This window comes from Lissotriton vulgaris, chromosome 6 (assembly GCF_964263255.1).
Source record: "Lissotriton vulgaris chromosome 6, aLisVul1.2, whole genome shotgun sequence".
Taxonomy (NCBI): Eukaryota; Metazoa; Chordata; class Amphibia; order Caudata; family Salamandridae; genus Lissotriton; species Lissotriton vulgaris.
The window spans coordinates 365,102,405-365,122,927 of NC_141694.1; the positions used below are offsets into that span (position 1 = coordinate 365,102,405).

The 20,523-nt window shown below is 46.7% G+C and overlaps 1 protein-coding gene across 2 annotated transcripts in view; it reads left to right on the forward strand.

The window, feature by feature from the left end:
* The window catches only part of EIPR1 (EARP complex and GARP complex interacting protein 1), a 919,114-nt gene that overhangs the window by 286,047 nt on the left and 612,544 nt on the right, over positions 1-20,523 (forward strand). Inside the window, exon 1 of one of the 2 annotated variants that reach the window (XM_086926389.1) lies at positions 9,064-9,081. The exons of the other annotated variant lie outside the window; for it this stretch is intronic. The gene's annotated coding sequence lies outside the window, so the exon portion shown is untranslated. Of the gene's footprint in view, positions 1-9,063; positions 9,082-20,523 lie in introns of those variants that run through there. 2 annotated transcript variants of the gene reach the window in all.

Genomic DNA, 20,523 nt, shown 5'->3' on the forward strand with positions numbered 1-20,523 from the left:
GGGTCTTATTCCGCGCCATCTTTTTAATGGCGCTGCGGATCTCCCCCAGTTCAATATCGGACCCCAGGGCTTTCGCCACGTCAGGCTCCACCGTTGGGAGCTCCAGGGGCCTCAGATAGTCCTCGAGAAGGTCAGGGTTTTTGGCAGCACGACTGCGATATAACTGATCATAGTAGTGCCGGTAGCAGCCTAAGATCTCCGGTTGAGTGTGCACCATGGTCCCATCCGCCATGCGCATGGACGTCGTTAGTGAGGTCTGGCGCGTAGGGTTAGCCAGCCATGCCAGCAATGCGCTCGATCTATCCCCTTCTGCGAGGGACCGAACCGTATAGGCCTTGTAGTCGAAGCAGCGCAGCCGCCCGACCTCTGCCGCCACCGCCTCCTTCGCCTCCGCCGTGCGTCCCTGGAGTTCAGGGTGCCCGGGGCGGCGGAGTTCCAACTCACGAAGCCTCCGATCAGCCACGTCTAAGTCATCGAGGATGACCCGCCTCATACCTACCTTCTTGGTGATGCAATAACCCCTCACCACCACCTTAAAAGCGTCCCACTCCAGCGCTCTCGAGCTCGCAGAGCCCCCGTTGGACGTGAAATACTCCTCGATCTTATCACCTAAGTCCGCTCTGAATACAGTGTCCTCGAGGATCTCAGGGCGTAACTTCCAGGTGGGCACCGCCGGCGCCCCCGGAAACCAGCGAAGGGCCAGCAGGAGGGGGTTATGGTCCGAAATGGTCCTAGTCAAGTATTCGGAACGGATCGCCGCTGAAACCAGTTCAGTCGAGCCAAGAAATCCGTCCAACCTAACGTGCAACTCATGTAGGCCCGAAAAGTAAGAGTAGTCCCTAGCGTCGGGGTGTTGCGCTCTCCAAATATCCGTCAGACCCCAACGTGTCTGCCAGTCCCTACGACCTTTAGCCACACGGCGGACCGGAGAATCAGGGAGGGGCGGGTGCGAGCGATCGGTCTCCACATCCACTACCGAATTGAAGTCCCCACCGAGCAGGAGGGGCCCCGTGAAAAAGTGGGCCAACGAGCCCGACAACCTAGAAAGGAAGGCAATCTGGTCCATATTAGGTGCGTATACACAGCAAACGTTCAGGTCCCTTCCCCCCAGAGTACCCGAGATGGCCACATAGCGCCCCTCTGGATCCACTACTGAGTTTGTGACCTGGAAGGGAACCCCAGCTCTAATCCAGATTAGCGCCCCCCTGGCGTACGCGGAGTACGACGTGAAGAAGACCTGCCCCCTCCACCTACGCTGTAGCGCCGCCCCTTCCGCCTTGTTCAGATGGGTCTCCTGCAGCAGCGCCATTTGTATTCCCCTACGCACCAAATAAGCGTGGACTTTGTGCCGCCTAGACATGGTATGAAGCCCCCGCACGTTCCAAGTAATACACTTCACATTAGCAACGTCAGCCATTGTCCCATACTGTCCGTGCAAAGTCTCCCCATCTGGGTCCCAACAAAGAGCGAACAACAATCACCCCAGCACTGATGGCGGCCATTTCCCCCAACCAAAACTCAACAACTTTTATGTGAACCAAACCCCTGCCCACCCTCCCCAGAACAGGACCCAAATAACACCATCTAGTTCCCATCCAAACCATGCCCTCAGAAAACCCTTCGTCCCCAACTATTCCTACGGTCGCCACCGTAGGAAGGCCTTAAGGGCCAGGTGCGGGCTGGGTGGTGGCAGTGGGCCCTCAATGCCCTGGCTACCAGGACTAAAACAAGCCCAAAACAGTAACAGTAACGGAAACCCTCGGGGCAAAGGCAAGGCACCCCCCCCCGCTTCTCCGGAGATCATGCTGAACCATCGGCTCCCGCCACCCCCGCTACGGGCCCCCACCCAAAAGGATGCAGCTCACCCCGTCAACCCTGTCCATCAAGAAGGTCCTCAACCGATTTCGGCGTGATCACCGGTGTGCTGATGCTATCCGTCACCGAGTTCTCCGAGTCCGTCGATGCCCCCTCGTCACCAGGGTTCTCTTCTTCCGCAATGGTATCCTCTCGTGAACCAGACAGTGCAGACAACACCTCCAGTACTCCTTTCCGCTCCGTCGATGTCTCCGCAGTAGAAGGGCCGCCCGACCGGCCCCGGCGACTCCGCACCCTCGTAGATCGCCGTCGCTGTCCCGGCTCCGCCGTTGGCTGAGATGCGGAGGCGAAACCATCTTTCCCAGCTCTATAGAGTTCAAGCCAGTTACAGGCATCCTCCGGGGTGTCAAAAAATTGAGTCTTGTCATCGACAATGACGCGGAGCTTCGCAGGAAATAGGAGCGAGTATTGGATACCCTCGCTCCGGAGCTCGCGCTTGACCGCCAAGAATGAAAACCGTCTGCGTTGGGTTTCATAGGTGTAGTCCGGGAAGATGTTCACCTGGCTGTTCTCCACCTTGAAGGGGCCATTATGTCTAGCGGCATTGAGGATGAGATCCCTGTCGCGGAAATGCAGGAGGCGCGCCACCACTGGACGCGGTGCACGGCCCTGTTGCGGTGGCCTTGCTGGGACTCTATGAGCTCGTTCAAGGGTGTAGAAAGAGGATAGGCCTTCCGGGGCCACCGTGTCTCGGAGCCAGGCTTCCAAGTAGGCCACCATGTCGCCATCTTCGATCTTCTCCGGCAGGCCTACCACTCGGATGTTGTTGCGCCTGTTACGTCCTTCCGCATCCTCCGCTCTTTGCTCCAGGGCAGGAATCCGGGTTAGAGCATCTTTCATTGTCGCGGCCAAGGTTCGCTGCGCCGGCTCCAAGGTTTTCACCGAGCCTTCCACTTCTTTGACCCTGTCCGACAGCTTGCCGTGATCCGCCCTGAGGAGGCCCAGGCTCGTCGCCACCTGGGCAATGTCCTGCTGCAGGGCCGAGCGTGTGGTCGCAATCGCTTCCAGGACGCGATCAAACTGTTGCTGCAGCGGCGCGCCACCAGCGCCTCCCGGGTTTCCATGGCCCTCCTTGTCCGGGGTCTCCGAGTCAGAGGCGGCCGGGGTGGTCCCCTTAGCCCCCCTCGGCTTCCCCATGTCGCGGGAAGCGCACAGTGTGGACTCAGACGAAGGTGCCACCGAGTGCGGGCGCCGGCTATAACTCTCCCGAATGCTGGCCCTCGGGGTGGGGGCCGGTGATCCTCTTCTCCAGGGCCAGGTGGATCTCCACAGTTTCGGCTCGCGCCACCACCGTGTCGTCTGAGAGCGCTGGAGAGGAGGCGGAGACACTCGGCGCCAGGCCGGGCAGGCCCGTCTGGTTGACGAGGATCCGGAGCGAGGGCCACCCAAACCACCAGAGACTTTGTGGCGCCAGGGGGTTGTGCTTCCCATGGGATCGGGTCGATCGGGGGATGCAGCCAAGCACCGCGTCGGGGGTCGGCACCACCGTCAGGACCTCCAGGCGTCCGTGTGCCGGGGTTCACTATGGTAGGGGCTTCCGACCGTCCAGGCGCAATCACCAATATCAGAGTCTCAGCCGGGCAAAGTCCAGCTCCTCACTCTCCAGGAAGACAAAAGAGCGGAGGGCACGCTGTGATCAGCGACGTTCTTCCAGGCTAATGGCCCCGTCCAAGGGGACAAAGAGGTCCGGGCGCCATGTTGGGTCGCTCTCCTCGGGACCACAAACTTCGAGTTTCGGGCGGATCACCACCCATCCAGGCTGTGCCAGGTGTCTCAGTAGGGTCCAGTCGGGCCGAACGACGATATGCGGGGGCTAGGGTGCCCCGCGGCCTCCGATTAACAGGATAATCCCGGGCTCAGTCCCGGAGCCGAGCTCTCAGGCAACCATCGCCATCGGCGCCCAAGCCACGCCCCCTCCTGAGCTTGAAGCTTTTCATCTAAGCCTCTGAACCTGAACAGCTATCCAGACAAGCTGGTTTCTCACACTAGAGTTTCCTTTCTGCTGAAAGTTGCCACTTCCTTTCATGTAGGCGAGTCCATTGCCCTACCTACTTTTTAATCAGAAACAGAAGAGGGTCCCTGAATCATAACATGTAAGGAGAGGAAGGCAGTGTACAAATGAACAACAACAAAGAACCTCTCCTTAACATTCAATTAACCCCTTGCGTGCGGGGCGTATTCTCCGCCTGTGCTGACTCCGCCTTGCGCGGGCGGAGTCATGACGGAACGGTTCCGTCATCAGCACAGCTCAACCGATGCTGATGACGGAACGGTTCTATCATCAGCATGGAAGGGGTTAATATTCAGGTGGTAAGACCTTCATCAAAAAATACATTGTCCCACTGCTACATTGATTATTAATCTTTTTATTTATCCAAAATATTTTTTTTAAAATATTTTTATATATTCATTTGTTTCCAAGTTATAAAAATAATCTTGAACAAAATTAGAGCCCAAAGAACTAGTTCAATAAATATCTCAAAAGATGCACTCAAACACCACCAGGCACACAACTAACAATCATACACAACACTATCATACTCAAAGACATAGCTAGATATATCAATACATATCATAGTTCATTTCATAAATACATAAAGTAAAAAAAGGGGGAAAGAAAGTGCCGACACGCTTTTCGGAGTGGAGTCCAAAACTCCCAATTCTTTCGTTAGGGCGCAGCAGATCAGTTATTCATTAGGTGGTCAATAGTCATTCAAAAACATCTAGGTGCTTTCTTATACGCGGTACAAAAAGAGATCTATATAACAATTGTTTGGACCTTTCTTTTAAACAACAATATTTGAGGACATAGTGAGGACTGACTCTCTCAACCAATAGTAGGTTTCAAGCCCAGGGACCTAATTTCTTTCCTCCACAGGGATGAGACCACACGTAAAGTATTTCAAACCCCTTAGGTCGTCCTGAAAAGCGTAGGCAAAATGGTCCAATTCCCATCTCGAAGCAACGTATGTAGCTGAAGTGTAAAGACTCTCTGCAGATAATATAATAGATTAACTGGTCGAGGTTATTCTATACCTTCCACGGTTTCCAAACAATTCAGTCCATGTTAGCTGCGGTCCCGCTCCACATAAATAAAAAAATAAATAGCGGATCCAGGTGACAAAGCACTGTAGAGTTCTTTTAAGTCGGCAGACAAGATAATGCCTCCATATCTTCAGGAAACAGGCACCTTTTGCGATATTTATTGAACTAGTTCTTTGGGCTCTAATTTTGTTCAAGATTATTTTTATAACTTGGAAACAAATGAAAATATAAAATATATTTAAAAAAAGTTTTGATTAAAAAAAAAGATTAATAACCAATTTAGCAGTGGGACAAGGTTTTTTTTATGATGTAGGTACCACCCGAATATTAATTGAATGTTAAGGAGAGGTTCTTTGTTGTTATTCCTACCTACTTTTTACACTGTGCTGCATTCCTCCAAGGAAGAGGAGCGACTTCACCGTATAGACCCAAAAAGAGCATTGTCATTCTACCTTGACCGCACGAAAGAGTACAGATGGACGACCAACTCTTTGTGTGGTATGTCGGAGCGAAGAAGGAAAAGGCTGTGCAGAAACAGACCATCTACCAAATGGATAGTTCTCTGCATCAAAACCTGCAACCCATCAGCCAAAAAGCAACCCCCTGAGGGTTTACGTGCTTACTCTGCCAGAGCCAAGGCAGCGACCACTGCGTTCGCTCACGGAGTTCCTGCCCTGGATATCTGACAGGCAGCAACGTGGACATCCATGCGCACATTTAAAAAACACTACTGCCCTGACAGTCAGGTCCGGCTTGATGTTCACTTTGTCAGGTTGGTCCTACAGGACTTATTAGTCTAATCCGTATTGCAGCCCCTCCTCTGAGAAATTAGTAGTGCTCGGGTAAGGTACGGAATCTAGTCTCTATCAGATGAGCAAGTTACTTATCTGCAGTAGCACTTAACATGGTGGAGACTCTATCTAGCCCCAGATTCCTTAGTGATCCTCCCTGCTTTGCGAATGTTGTATAGTTTAAAAGGTTAACCCTTTTAAGGATCCTAGCTTTGCATATCAATGGTCAGTGTTCCGTGTGACTTCGCATTTCTGGTGTCGAAAGTCGCGAAAAGAAACTGACAACAGCGCGCTGGGGTGGCACCTACTTAGGCACTGAGCACAATGCCACACAAAGCCGAACTGTGCCACCTACCAGCGCGCAGGGGTAATGCTCCTCAAAGGTTTCCATATCCATTCTGACGACTGGGGAATATCTAAGGAAAGGAATCTGCGGCTAGATAGCGTCTCTACCAGATAAGGTGTAACTGAGGGTAAGTACCTTCTTTTTATATTCAAACCTTTGTCTCATTCTTCATATAAAACGGATTTTCTTGCAGCAAAACAAAACATCTATCATGAAAGCCAGCGCTTTTCATTCTTTTGGAACTTCTTCAGGGCTCATATGTTTATGCCATTATTTGTAGTAGTGCATAGGCGTGCTTTCAGCGTTGGAACGCTGAGAGAAGGCCACATAGCCTGTCGCATGTGAGGACTGGTGAATTCCGTATCAAGGGATTGAATTGACAGCCTTTTGGATCTACCTAGAGCATGAAGTTTATTTAAATACGCATTTGCCGAGAAAGAATAGCAGGAGGGGTATACACCTGCAATTGTCCAAGCTGTCACATTAATAGGAGTGTGATGCTTAGTAGGGAGCATTTATACTGGTATGTGGCAGTGATGCAGGTCCAGTTGGTAGTGCAAGCGTTATTGGCCTCCTAAGCAATACCTTGGGTCCTGGCACTTATTTGTTTACAAACAACGCACTACGCTTTACCATCTGTCTGATTAGCTGGGTTGTATTCTTCCACTGCCCACTTTTAGGGAACAGTTTTTTTTTTCACTTTGCTCTGCATGCGAGTATATGTGGTTTCCAGCTCTGTCGCTCTTTTGTGCTGCTACACTTAAATACCTGCCCCTGCTGTGCTGCTGTTTCCATCATGTGCTGCAAGCTCTTTCTTGTATGCTTTTCCCCTCGATAAACACTCCGTGCTGCCGTTGCTTTCTTCCTAGGTGTTGCTTCTCCCTTGAGTGATGCTTCAGAAACTCGATGTTGTTTCCCACCCACACCCACTCTGTCCTCTTTTAAAAAAATCTTTTTTAAAGGGACGGGTAGCAAATTGCTGCCACTCTCTCCCCTCAAAAAAGCAATGCAGGGTTGGTCGTGTCATTCCACCTTTTAAAAAAAATGCTTTGTATATTCTGTACTGCATTTTGCCGATGCTATATAGCATCACCAAAATTAATTAACAAGTCCAATAACTCCCGAAACGAGACTATTGCTGATGCTTGTTCTGCGCTGAGAACATGGAATCATAATTCTAATGTGGTTTGGTAAGAATCAGGTGATATCAGAAAATATTTTCTCTGATTAAGATTGGCAGTGCCTGGGCTAGCCTAAACTGGAATCAATGCTAACAATTGTACTGATCATACAAAGATAAATCAAAAAGCCACTTGAGGTCTGGAAATGAAGAGATGCCATTGAAATGCCGATTAGAGAGCTGTTTGAAAGCGAACAGTGGGGCAAGTTCTTAAACCTCAAGTAATTGAAGCCTTAATAATCGAGAACAGAGACAAGAACGTGTTTTGTATATCCGGGAATAGAAAATCCTTGGTGGCTTTATCGTGAGGCTGAGGAGAAAGGAACTTGTATTGAAGAGGTCAAGTTGCAGCCTTGCTTTTGTGCATCATTGTTTTTGTTCAGCATTCAAGGAAGAAATAGATGGTGATGATCCTCAGATGAGTGACAGAATGACAATTGGAGGAAGATGCTTGTACATGCCAGCACACTAGAAAAAGAAAGGACTCGCATTGCGAACTGTAACAATCTATGGGGACAGCTGGCTGCAATTAGCAACTCGACAATTGCTTTTTCGAGACTGGAGCTGTTCCAGAGCAGTGCCAAGTGGCAAACATAGTACCACACCACAAAACTGAGACCAGCAAGTAGGCTGCAATAATGATGGAGGAGTAACTGGATAAAGTAGTAATTAAATGGATTCTTACTTACCTTGGTTGCGTTATATGTCAAGATCTTCCCTAACAGGCATTGTCATGTTATTTAAATTAGGAGCATTGTTTATGACTCGAAAACTGAATTGTACTAGTCCGAGCAATGAATACAGTTTTCTCAGATTTTGATTCGACAATAATACTTTTTATTTATTTATTTATTTAGTTGAGTTTTACGTAGGGCTGGCTAGCCCCAGCGGTATCAGAGCCCTTTACATAAGGATCCCCAAAATTACAACATTTACAAGTTACATCTGTTCCAAGAAAACATTTGAAGAGCGTCAGAAGACAAAGTAAATGGAGCTGAGAAGGGTGAAGGGTAAAGGGTGGGGTAATGGTAAAGGAGGGAGAAAGGATGGAGATAGGATGGATGGAGAGAATAAGGATAGTCTGCCCAAAGTCCAGCTGAGTAGGTGACGGCTGAGGGGGAAGTTCACAGCCAATCTCCTCTATAGCTATCAGGTAGCTCCACCAGGCATCAGTCAAACGGCTAGGTCTCAATGAGAAAACAGAGAGCAAAGAGGAGGAATAAATGGAGCGTAAAGGAGAAAGTGGGTGGAGTAAAGGGGTAGGAGGGAGAGTACGACGGAGAGACGAAGTAAGGTCTGCCCAATGTCCGTCTGGGTAGGTGACGGCCGAAGGGGTAGTCCACAGCCCATCTCCTCTTTAGCTATCAAGTAGCTCCACCGAGCATCGGCCAAAAAGCTAGGTCTCCATGGTCAGAGGTAGGTTCACAGATTCAGTATCCTGAAGGGTAGGACGGATGGGGGATGAGTTTGAGGTCTGGTCTATGTCCGTTTTATTCTCAGAGGAGTAGCACGACGTAGTAAAGAACACAGTGGCAGCCACTTTGATGAACCAATGTTCTTCTGGTGCTCTGTAGGTGAAAATGTGATATAGATAGTTGACCTTATTTTGGATAAAGTGCATTCCAGTGGACTTTTGTAGTTATCTATTGGGCTAGTTAATTATACTGTATCATTTTAAGCTTGATTATTATTGCTTATTTACTTGAAATTGAAGAACTTACCCCAGTGTCCGCTTTTAAACAGTTCTCTAACTATTCTTTTTAATGGTTTTTCTTCATCTCCAGAGTTTACGTCGCTTTCTGGTTTGTCTTTTCATATAATCACTACAACGGCAAGTTGCAGAGGTATTTTCTTTCTTTAAAAGCAGTTTTACACTTTAATCTTTTAAAACTGCAACCAGAATAAATAAACAGCAATGGACAGTTACTGCTACTATGGATGCGCTCATCACTTCATCATCATCATCAAATAACTTTATTCGGTTATTTGTACAAAACCATCAAAGTATACAAAAGATAAAACATTGATTATTTACAATTAAAAACAGTATAAAAACAATTGCTATTAAAAAGAGGGCTATAAAAATGACCAGCCAAGCATGCATCAAGATAGATCAAATACCAACTGTAAGGCATGCTTCCTACTATAAACCATACAGCGGCAAGTCCCAAAGAGATAAGGGGGAACAATCCTGCAGTCCGCAATACATAAAGTGCATATTTGACATGAGACAGTTTATATTACGATGCAATCTGTGATAAAAGCTTCTGTCGAGTTATCCAGAAGACAAATAAAATGTTGCTAACAGCAAAAACTATCGGCTCAGATACTTTTAGGATTCTATAAGCAATCTGATGCTGCCTAGCTCCTAAATTGAGGCAGATTGGTCTTATCCACCTCCTGCGTGACTGATGGTATCTAGGGCAAAAAAAAAGAACATGTTCTTCAGTTTCGATGACAGTAGTGCAGGGAAGACATAAATCTAGTAATAAGCCAACCGCCTCCTTTCTAGGAACTTTTAGGAGCAAATTGCCGTATCGGAATCGAACATATAAGCTTTTGCGAGGGGGGCGAGATTTGGTCCAGGAAGGGTTCTGATTGTGGACATGATTTTATTGCTAAAAATTTGGATGATAACTGACCACTAGTCAAATTATTAGAGTAGTGATTTCCCACCTCCTCCCAGTATCTGACTTTTAATCTCAGTAGATCCTCTCTTGTAGCCCTTTCTGGGTGCTCCCACAGATCCATTATATTCATTAGCTTGCACCAATATGCGATATGCTTAACCCATGGTAGTTTTGTTGCACAATTGATCTTCATAACCTCCCCTAGAAAGACTTGATAATCGGTAAGTTGGGGGGGTTATCCATAGGCACAACCAGTAGGTTAAGGGTTTCAGTGCAGCCAGTTCACCAATTCTCTTCAACCCAAGATAAAAAAATGGGAATTAGAGGAGTTGTAATAGGTGCCGAAATAAGGAACCCAACACAGATGTTTTCACAAGCTTATTAACAGCAGTGTAGCCCCAGATCTTGGCTCCCTACAGGGCTCCACTTTGGGCTTTTGCACTGTAAATTTCCAGAGCTGGGGAAAGGGGTTGGGTGTAGGATTGTTTGTGGAATCGTGTAAATGGAAAAGTGTAAATCCAGTACTTGTATAGCGCACAAATCACCCCCGAAGGGGTATCTCGGCGCTGGGGGCCGTTGGGAATATTAAGCGAGTTATTGCCCAGAGTCGCACGGTGCTGGGTAGACCCCTGCCGCCGGAGCCGGGGATTAAACCGTGATCCCCAGCATCCAGCGTCAGTCGCCCTGGCTGCGGCGCCACACCTCTCTTAGTATGGATTTGGATCTTTGGCATAGGGTTAAATAACTCTTGTTTAGCTGATGTTCCCATTTGAGTAACTAATTCAGACCTATGCCTAGGTAGTCAAAATATGTTACCCGTTCAAGGGGTTCGTGCATAATCTTGATGTCCCGTAGACCACCTGGTACTTTCCTAAACACCATATATTTAGTCTTAGAGGTGTTGTTCTAATCTCCTATCCCTACAAAATTCTAGAAATCCATACAGTAGTATTTGCAGACCCATGGGTGTTTTAGATATTAGTAGGGAGTCATCTGCAAAAAAGCAGGATAGGGACTTTCTCGCCATTCAGGGAGAGTGCATCATTTCTACAAGCCATTAAGCGACTTGCCACATCATTTATAAATAGGAAAAACAGCGTGGGGGCTAGAACGCACCCCTGACGCACCCCTTGCTGTACCAGTATCTTCTCTGTTAGTTCACCATTCTTCTTCATTTGACCTGGGCATAATTATCCATGAGGAGGCGGGCTATCACTGCTACCAAGTCCGAAGGAGCGCATAGGTCGAGCATAATCTTCCAGAGCAAGTCATGTGGTACTAGATCAAACGCAGCTCGCAGATCTACGAATGCTACATAAAGCTTCTGTTTCCTGAGTAGCACGTATTTCCAGGTTAATAGAGTGAATCTGAAAGCTTGGTCACACATGTTTATTTTGGAGCGAAAGCCCGCCTGGTATGTTGACAATATCATGTGGTCATCCATCAGCATTGTAGTTTATTTAAGACTTGCCTAGAAAAAAGCTTGTCTATCAAGCTGATGGGTCTATAATTGGAGGGGATAGCAACATTCCCTTTTTATAGATGGTAATTATCTCCACTCCCCTCCAGGTTTCTGGGATGTCCCCACCAGCCTCAATACAATTAGACAAGAGATTTATGTACAGGGCCCATATCATTGGTTCTGATTTATATAATTGCCTGAGATCAGATCAGGTCCAGGGGCTTTACCTAGCTTTAATCTGCTGATCGCTGACAAGGTGTCCTCCAGGCTAAAAGCCAGTGCTGGGTTGTTTGCATTCGCCACAGGGGCGATGGTAGCTGGGTTATGTTCAGCCCTGTTGGTGTCTGAATTTCCCTGATCCTCTATTCTGGAATATAGTTTGGAAAAATGGTCCACCCAGGACTCCGGCTGGATATGATAGCTAAGAGTGGAAACATTCTCCGTGCCCCGCTTTGAAACAATATGCCAAAAAAGGCAACTACCCCTACTTTGAACTGCTAGGACTAGATCTTGCCAGTTTTTGTTGGCAGCGTCTCGCTTTGCTTTGTTTATCGCTACTTTGTAACTGTTGCGAGCCAAAAATTACTTTGGTTCTAGAGCGTTCTCTAACTGCTAATTGCAAAGCCTTCTTGGCTCTCTTACATTCATTGTTGAACCACTTATTTTCCCCTGCGCTGGGGGACCTTCTGCCAGAACTATTTCTAGTAAAAACAGTTTGTAAGACTTCCAAAAATTTGTGGTGTACCGACACAATATGCATTAGTTCTGGTGGTTGTGTGTTTTCCGCGCCCCTACACAAGTTAGTTAAAAACATAACGAAGAGCTTATAAATTCTAGTATACAAGTCCTGGTCAGCTTGGACTTTAGGCCAAGTAACTCTTCTACGGTTATTAGTTGCGTGCAGCTTTTCGTTTTTAGAACTGTAACTAGAGAAATTCCTACTAAGGTCCGAACCCCTCATTTTTAATAGGAAAGGATTATGATCACTGTCATCCCGTTGTACAATACTCATATCTTCTACCAGAGACCAAACCCTTACATCTACAAATATATAATCAATAATACTAGTTTAGGCACCCCTTTTAAAGGGAGCCTTCCTCCCTAAATCAGATCCAGTTCTCCCATTTCAGGCCCTCAGGCTCCTTCCTGTGATTAAAGAAGCAATCTGCAAGGAGACATTTGTTAGGCGTTGTCCTTGTTCGCCAACAACCAGGTTAGGGACACCCCAAAGCTCATCCTCTTCCTAGACCAGAGCATTCAGTAGGATAGACTGTTCGAATGCAGCATTGAAATCACCTGCAACTATGAATTTAGAGTTAGTTTGGTATACCTCCACCAAATCATCTAACAGCGGAAGTACAGGAGATTCGCTGCTAGATGATTCTGACCTGGCATAAACGTTAAACACGGTCAAGACTAAGCCGGTCAGAAAGACAAGCTGGATCCCCATAATGTCTTGAGAATTAATTGGTAAATGCTTATAATTGCAAACTAAGGATTTTTTTTACAAGAATTAGCTGCCCACCACTAGCCCTACCCGTTGATTTGGGCGAGTTTTCTTCCACACTATAAGTGGTATATCTGTTTATATGTACCCTATGTACAGCTCTTGGAAGACACAGATATCATTTTTCCCTATATAGGAAAACCAATCTGGGTCTTGAAGTTTAGAGTGGAAACCCACCAGGTTCCACAATATTGGCTTTGCGGCCAGGGCGACTGACTCCGGAATCTGGGGATCACAGCACTGGCGGCAGATTAGCCCAGCACCATGTGACTCTGGGCAATAGCTTGCTTAATCTTCCCGATGGCCCCGCGCCTAGAGACCCTTATGGGTGATTGTGCGCTTTACAAAGGTGGATTAATATTAGTATTACCTCATTTATGTTTGCAGGTACACACCCATGGATATCTATACAATTAGGAAAATCGTTAGCACTGGTTGGGTCAATCGGGCGTGATCTTACGTGGTGTTGCGATGAGGGAGTAATTTTAGCTATTCTATGAGTGTTCTTGATTAACACGTCAGTATTTGTAGTCGGGTGTAGATTACTTATAACTGGTTCAACAATGTGGCTGCTACCCTGGAGTCCAAGGGTTGGTTCGTTATCAATATTAAAATGGTCTGCGATAGGTGCTATGGGATCGGTGCTTGTATTATGCCTTTACCCCATGTAAAAACTGCCAGTAATACATTTCTTGGGGAATACCTTTGCAATTGACATATAGAAGGTGTGGGATCCCGGATCTCCTCAGCTTCCAGGCTATCCTTCAATATTGTTACTGCCATATTATCCCTTATGGTACTTATATCCATAGTAATCCTCCATCCAATAAGGATGGTCAATCATTGTCATCAATGGGGTTGAATACGTCAAAGTGATTATTCACAGGTATGGCACATCTATGCTGTTGCCGCCCTCCCCTAAGACGTCCCCTTGTGTGTGCGGTATAAGACCAGGTGGTTTGTAAAAGTAACCAAGAGGTAGGATACTAATCCTCATTTTCTCAACGAACCAGTTAACCGCCCTCTCAAGTATTGCTTGGACCAAATCTGGTGACCCAAATGATAGCACTGCACACTTCCCTTCTAGACATTTTATTGAGCTCCCTAGCCAACTGACCCGTCTCACCATTTTAACCTCCGTAAAAAGGGAATTTGATAAACCTGTCCTTACACTTATCTGATATAGTGATTTGTTTCGGAGATTGGTCCAATGTTCCATGACTCCATGTGGCAGTGTAGGGACATTAGCCAACACTATGGTGTAAGGTGTTGCTTCTGGAGGTAAGTGTAGTGTATTAGCACCGGTCATTACCTTTGGTGGCTTATTGTGTTGGCCTTGACTACTTTGTGACCGCGTTTCCACCCTGCGTGCACTGTTAGGCCTGTTTAGGGGTGGGGCTTTTTGGATATTCAGCAGCCGTTCTTGAATATTAGTTGGGACGTGTACCGTATCATTTGGCCTCCCTGTTGACACCCTAGTGCAGTTCTTGGATTAAGAATCCAGTGGATCACTTACTTCTTCAGCATCAGTGATGCAGCTTGAATAATCAACAACATATCACCAGACCCACATGTGGAGCAACTTAATGAAGTTAAGTTGCAAACACCATCTCCACATGAAATTCTTTTTTAAAAGTAGGCCTAAGAAGTACAGTTGAGTAAATGCGATGTCCCGTACTTCAAATTATGGCAATCTAACCTATGCAGATGTTAGCATACTTCATTTTTAACATGTATAGCAGTAGGGTCAGCCACCTGTTGGGGGAATCAGACATTTGACTGGTTCTGTCATCACGGGGGCCAGATTTTCAGAGTTAAAAGTGCCATTTATCTAACTTTGCCAGAAGCTCCGAGCAATGTTGACAGGATTACTGGGCAAAGACCATTGCCACACATCACATGCTGCTTACAATAATGTTTCATCACCACCACAAGTCAGTCCAACAACAAGGCATTCAAGTCAAGGGTACAAGCACAATGTGCATGCCCTGCGCCCAGTGCTTGCTGAGCCACCCACAGACTGAGCTAACAGACTGAACTAACAGTAAGCCCTGTGATCAGGGGTACTGCACACAATGATAGGCAGTAGTTACAGGTAAATCATATCAGCCATTCAATCTGAGGTAGCAGGCGCTCTAAGAAAATTCCGTCATAATGTAACCCTTCTGCTGGAAATCAGTGTCCATTTTAAGAATTGGTAGTCAGCAAGTGAATGCGAGAAAGTGCTTAGTAAGAAAATATTTTGGTTAATAGATGCATGTGCACTCAAAACATTGGCGCCCCAGTAACTGCAGACTAGCGGCACAACTCCTGACGATCTAGCAACTTTATTTTTCGTTTTACACCCAGGGGGCTCCCTTTCCAAAAGTCCATTGCATCTCCTCCAGAAATGTCCCAAAAACGCCTTTTCGTCTCTAAGTGTTGCTCTTAATGCGGTTTACATATGGTTCCTTTTAAATGGGACTTCCTTTGAGCCCCTTCACTGAAGTCACTCTTTAGGTCGAGACTGGCGTAGGCTGCGCACATGCGCAGTCTCGCCAGCGAGACTTAATGACTGAGTAGCGAGGGTAAACCCATCCGCTCTTCTCCATTGGCTGGCCTCCCAAACGGCGGCCAGCCATTGGAGAAGAGGTCTCAGTGTCGTCATTGTCTTGCTCTAAGCCCCGATTTTTTTTTTCGGATTGGGGGGCGTGTTTTTTAGGTTTGTTGTACCCTCTTTTCCATTGGCTGGAATGGTAATCAACAAGTCAAAAACACGCCCGTTGTTTACATTCCAGCCAATAGAGAAGAGGGGAGAAAGAAAAACACGCCCCCCAGTCTGCAAAGGACAGGGCTTATTGAGAAATGGCGAGCGCGTGGAGCGGTTGTTTTTGTTTTTTGTCGTCATGAAAATACGCAGAAGCGAGCTCCTTATGGTTTCTCTTTATGGAGTCCCTCGGCTCCGGGTTTCCCGTTAGCTGGGCGTGGTCCAGCTCTTTATTACTTTGCGATTAAATACAGGCCTAATATAACCTTTAATGGCTATCTAATTTACCGCCCGCCTTGAGGGTCTGCAAATTTTATAGACAGTCTGACAGAGGTAATTGCCCAATCAGCTCTGCGATACAATAAGCTTCTTATCCTAGGGGACTTAAACCTCCATCTTGAAGATGAAAATAATAGAGAAGCCCGAGGATTACTTGCATCTCTAGAAATGTTCAATCTCAAACTACAATCCCTGAGTTCCACCCATAAGGTGGGTCACCTCCTTGATCCAATCTTTGCTAACTGGGAGGGAGTGGCGGTCCAACCTCCTATCCAGGTACTATGGTCGGACCACTTTCTGATCAAATTTACTATCCCAGGAGGGCCTAAACAACCCCTACGCACCAAGCTGATGGCATCTAAGCGCAGGCAATGGGGGAAACTTAAGCATGCTGATTTTGAGCTCGCCCTTAAGGCAGGTAGCCCCCCATTGAAAGAAAGTGTAGAGGAAGCCTGGATGGATTATGAGAGTTGGCTAACAAGAGCGCTGGACGCAGCTGTACCTTGGACTACCAAGGCGCCAGTACGATGCTCTAAATCGGCACAATGGTTTGAGGCTGACTTAAAAGCTATCAAATCAAAGTGCAAAAAGCTAGAGCGCATCTGGCGCAGTAAATATGAAGAAACAGCCAAACTTGAATACAAAAATAGCATAAAAAATTACCATAGGAGGATTAGAATAGCCAAAAGAAATTTTCTAAATAAAAGAATTGAATCAGCTGATAATTCAATTTACCAAGGAACTCTTTGTTATATACAAGGAACTCACCTCATCGGAGAGGACTATAGCTCCTGATATGCACTCTATAGTAACTTGCGAAGCGATTGCGGACTTCTTCGTACAAAAAGTTGAGAATATCTACAAAACCTTTCCGGAGGTCGCGGATGGTTCATTCACAGACCATGCCACTACCATTGAGCCGACAAATACTTGTCACCTCAACAATTTTACAGTGCCAGATAACACTGAACTGTTGAGAATCATACTTAGTATCCAATCGGGCTCCCCTAAAGATGTAGCTCGCCCCAAGATCTTCAGAAATCAGGCTGAACTTCTTGTAAATCATATAAGCCATATGGCTAAATTGTCTTTTCAGACGAGCCACGTACCACAAGACTGGAAAACAGCGCAGGTTATCCCTATCAAGAAAAAGGCTAACCGCAGTGTAACTCTGCTGAACAACTATCGTCCTATATCGCTTCTGCCCTTCTGCGCTAAGGTGGTGGAAAAGATTGTTAATGCCCAGCTGATAAAACACTTAGAAGAGGGTCATTATCTCCACCCCTCGCAGTCAGGGTTCAGAGCGTATCACTCTACTGAATCAGCTCTTCTCTTTTCTACAGAGCTATTAAGAGGTAGAGTAGATGAGGGGATGACAGCTGCGCTCCTGTTGTTAGATCTGAGCGCCGCATTTGATACCGTCTCACACCCCGACTACTCTCGCGTCTTAGCGAGGTTGGAATTGAGGGCCTGGTTCACGAATGGATGCGCGCGTTCTTGGCAAATAGGCAATTCCAAGTCCATTGCCCACCTTTTAAATCGGAAGTACGATCACTCAGGCACGGGGTGCCACAGGGCTCAATCCTGAGGCCTACACTATTTAATCTTTATATGGCACCCCTGGCCAAGATAGTCGAGGCGTACGGGGTCGAGATGGTGTCATACGCGGATGACACTCAACTGATAGTGACACTATCTCGGCCGCCAGAGGAAGCTTCGGCTAACTTTTCGGCATGTCTTAGTGATCTAGCTGGATGGATGAATACCAACTGTCTATGCCTCAATGCGAAAAAAACAGAGCTTCTCGTGTTGAGGAAGACTCCATCCATCTGGTCGTCTGCATGGTGGCCATCAGAACTCGGAGCCATTCCAAAGCCCTCAGAGCAGGTGAAAAACTTAGGGGTCAGATTAGACTCAACTCTGTCCTTTGAACACCACACTAGAGGGATTGCAGGCAAATGCTACGGCATCCTCAAGACTCTACGTAAGACCCTGGACTCTCTCCCTGCAACTAGTAGGAAAACTCTGATCCATTCCCTTGAAACCCCCCATCTTGACTACAGTAACTCACTGTATATGGGTCTGAGCAAAAAAGGTCTTCAGCGTCTACAATGCGTGCAGAACGCAGCTGCTGGATTGGCAATAAACCTGTCTAGAAAGTCCTCAGGGAAACGCGCCTTACCCACCCTTCATTGGCTGCCTATACGAGAGCGCATTGTATTTAAAACAATGTGCCTGACTCACCGCATTGCCCAAGCGAAAGGACCAATATATCTCCAGAAATTACTGACCAAGTATCAACCCAAACGCCATTTAAGATCTCTACGCTGTATGCTTTTTCAAGTGCCCAGAATTTAACGGACGCGTATGGGTGGTCGGTCCTTCAAATACCTGGCCAGTAAACAATGGAACTCCCTACCCATTGAACTCAGGATGGAGCCATCAGAGAAAATCTTCTGTCAAAAACTAAAAACATATCTGTTCCCGAAGCTATGAGTTCCCCTTTTTACCTTCCTCTCTCCTATTCCTCCTTCTCCCGGCAGGTGCCCAGTCCTTTGTTCACACAGCGCGGGGACACACTGTTTCCTAGTGTAATCAGGCGCTATATAAGATGCTTTTATTATTATTATTATTATTATTATTATTATTATTAAAAACGTGTCTCGTCACCTTAAAGCGCCCGAAGCCGCCGAGCCTCCTCGAAGCGCCTGACCTCAGAGCGGAGACGCGGTGCAGGCAGGTCGAGTCTGCGAGACTGCCGCAGGGAGGGGCGTCGGCCTTCTCACAAGCCCTACGCCTGCCCCTGTGTTCACTTCAAAGATAAGGCGCCTTGTGTACAAACGAGCAGAGTTTCGGTGTCTGCGAAACTTGGAGCATGACCAGCAATGACCAGTGAGTACTTAGAATGGGGGTCTTGCTTAGACTGGAGTTCAGTGTCTGGTATACGTGCACGGCTAGATTGATTAGCTATTGTACAGAGGGCTTTGGGTTCTTCATACTCTGGACCTTCGCCAGCCGGTACTCTCCGCTCCCCTGCCTAATTTAACAGGGTTGAGAGTGGATTTTGAAATAAACTTCAGTGCCATGTCTCTTTATGAAGGCACTTCAAATGTTGACAGGGCCTGCATCAGGCCCACAGTGTTGGTAGTGCACGCCTGGGCACACTGCTGTCAGCTTGACAAGGAAGAGATGTAACAATTTACAGAAGAGCAGCTAGTGAAAACTATTTAGTTTTTTAGAAGATGACTGGCAGAAAACAATGGCTATACCACGCCCATAAATAACACCGATAAAAGAGGCCGCTGTTCTGTGCGTTTTTTCTTTTGATGTTTTGCCTTTTGTGGCATTGTTTGACTTGTCGGCTTGATAGCACTTCAATTTCAAAAAAGCTTTATTCGATCATTAAAAACAATCATAAAAGCGCACACAGAAAACATTTCATTAACAATTCATCGACAATTCTATCAATAAAATATTACAGTCGTTAAAAAAAAGAAAAGAAAAAGGACCAAGTTGGACTGTTCATTAGAAGGCAGAATACTGGTGGTTGTAACATCATTCGGGGACAATATCAGTTAAAAAAGAAAAAACATACTTTTTCTAGCAGCCATAGATTTCAAGATGAATGTTGCTGTAAAGAAACATATATCGGGCTCATCTAGTGCAAATAGTAGGCTCATAGCAGTTTTGACAGTTGATACGGAGTATTTTATAAAAAGCGGCTTACGGTAGGCAATACGAAAAGGCATATACAAATTACAGATAAGTAAAAAGTGCATAGTGCTCTGCTTAGTGACCCAATCACATGGACAAAATACGGAGGGGTGTTGCAGACATAGTAGATCATAGTTGTCAACAAACATCCCGCCATCCAAGGGACTCCAGCAATATTCCAACTCACAAGGTTATACCCTTTACCATTGTTTCCTACGCCTATTCCTCGGACCTCATTAAATAGTGCATGAGAGGCACCAGGTTTCATAGGAGACCCTGTATTAGGAGTTTGTGTGCCGCCTGTGGCTGTGGTGGGGTTGGGCTGGGAATTTGTCCCTGAGAGGTCTACATTCTTTTGTGCCATCCCGGCTAGTTCGTGATCTGACCGGTCAAGGCTCCCTAAAAGTGGGGCACTATCCCCCACCAGTTCAGTGCCACCTCCTGGCATCAAACTGGCAAAGGTTAGTCAGTCTACTGCATCTAAGAAACTAAAACAATTGTAATCACAGAAGGTGTCGGGGATGGGCGTAAAGCCTGATCTAACATGATGTCCCCTGTTTCTTCCCCTACGTTCCACCCTTACCCAGTCATCATCCCTTCTCTCATTTGCTCCCATACAAACCGGGGGGTAAAAAAAGGACAGAGGTAGAGTCTGAATAGTGGAATCAGGTGCCCTGTTAAAACCTGCACATATATGAGAGACGGTTCTAGGGTCTCTGAAATTTACTGTTCTGCAATGCCCGTTTATTGATTTGGCTATTTTACCCAGCCAGGGTAGCCTTCTTACCATTATGATCTCGCTAGAAAATTGGGGAAGCAGGGGTCTATTCCAATTTAACCATCTAACAACCTTATTTTTAAGTGAGGTGAAAGATTCTCTAGCCTCCTCCTCTAGAACTGGAACTCCTGCCAAGACAACCATCAGGGGGTTTGCTTCGGGGGGGAGAT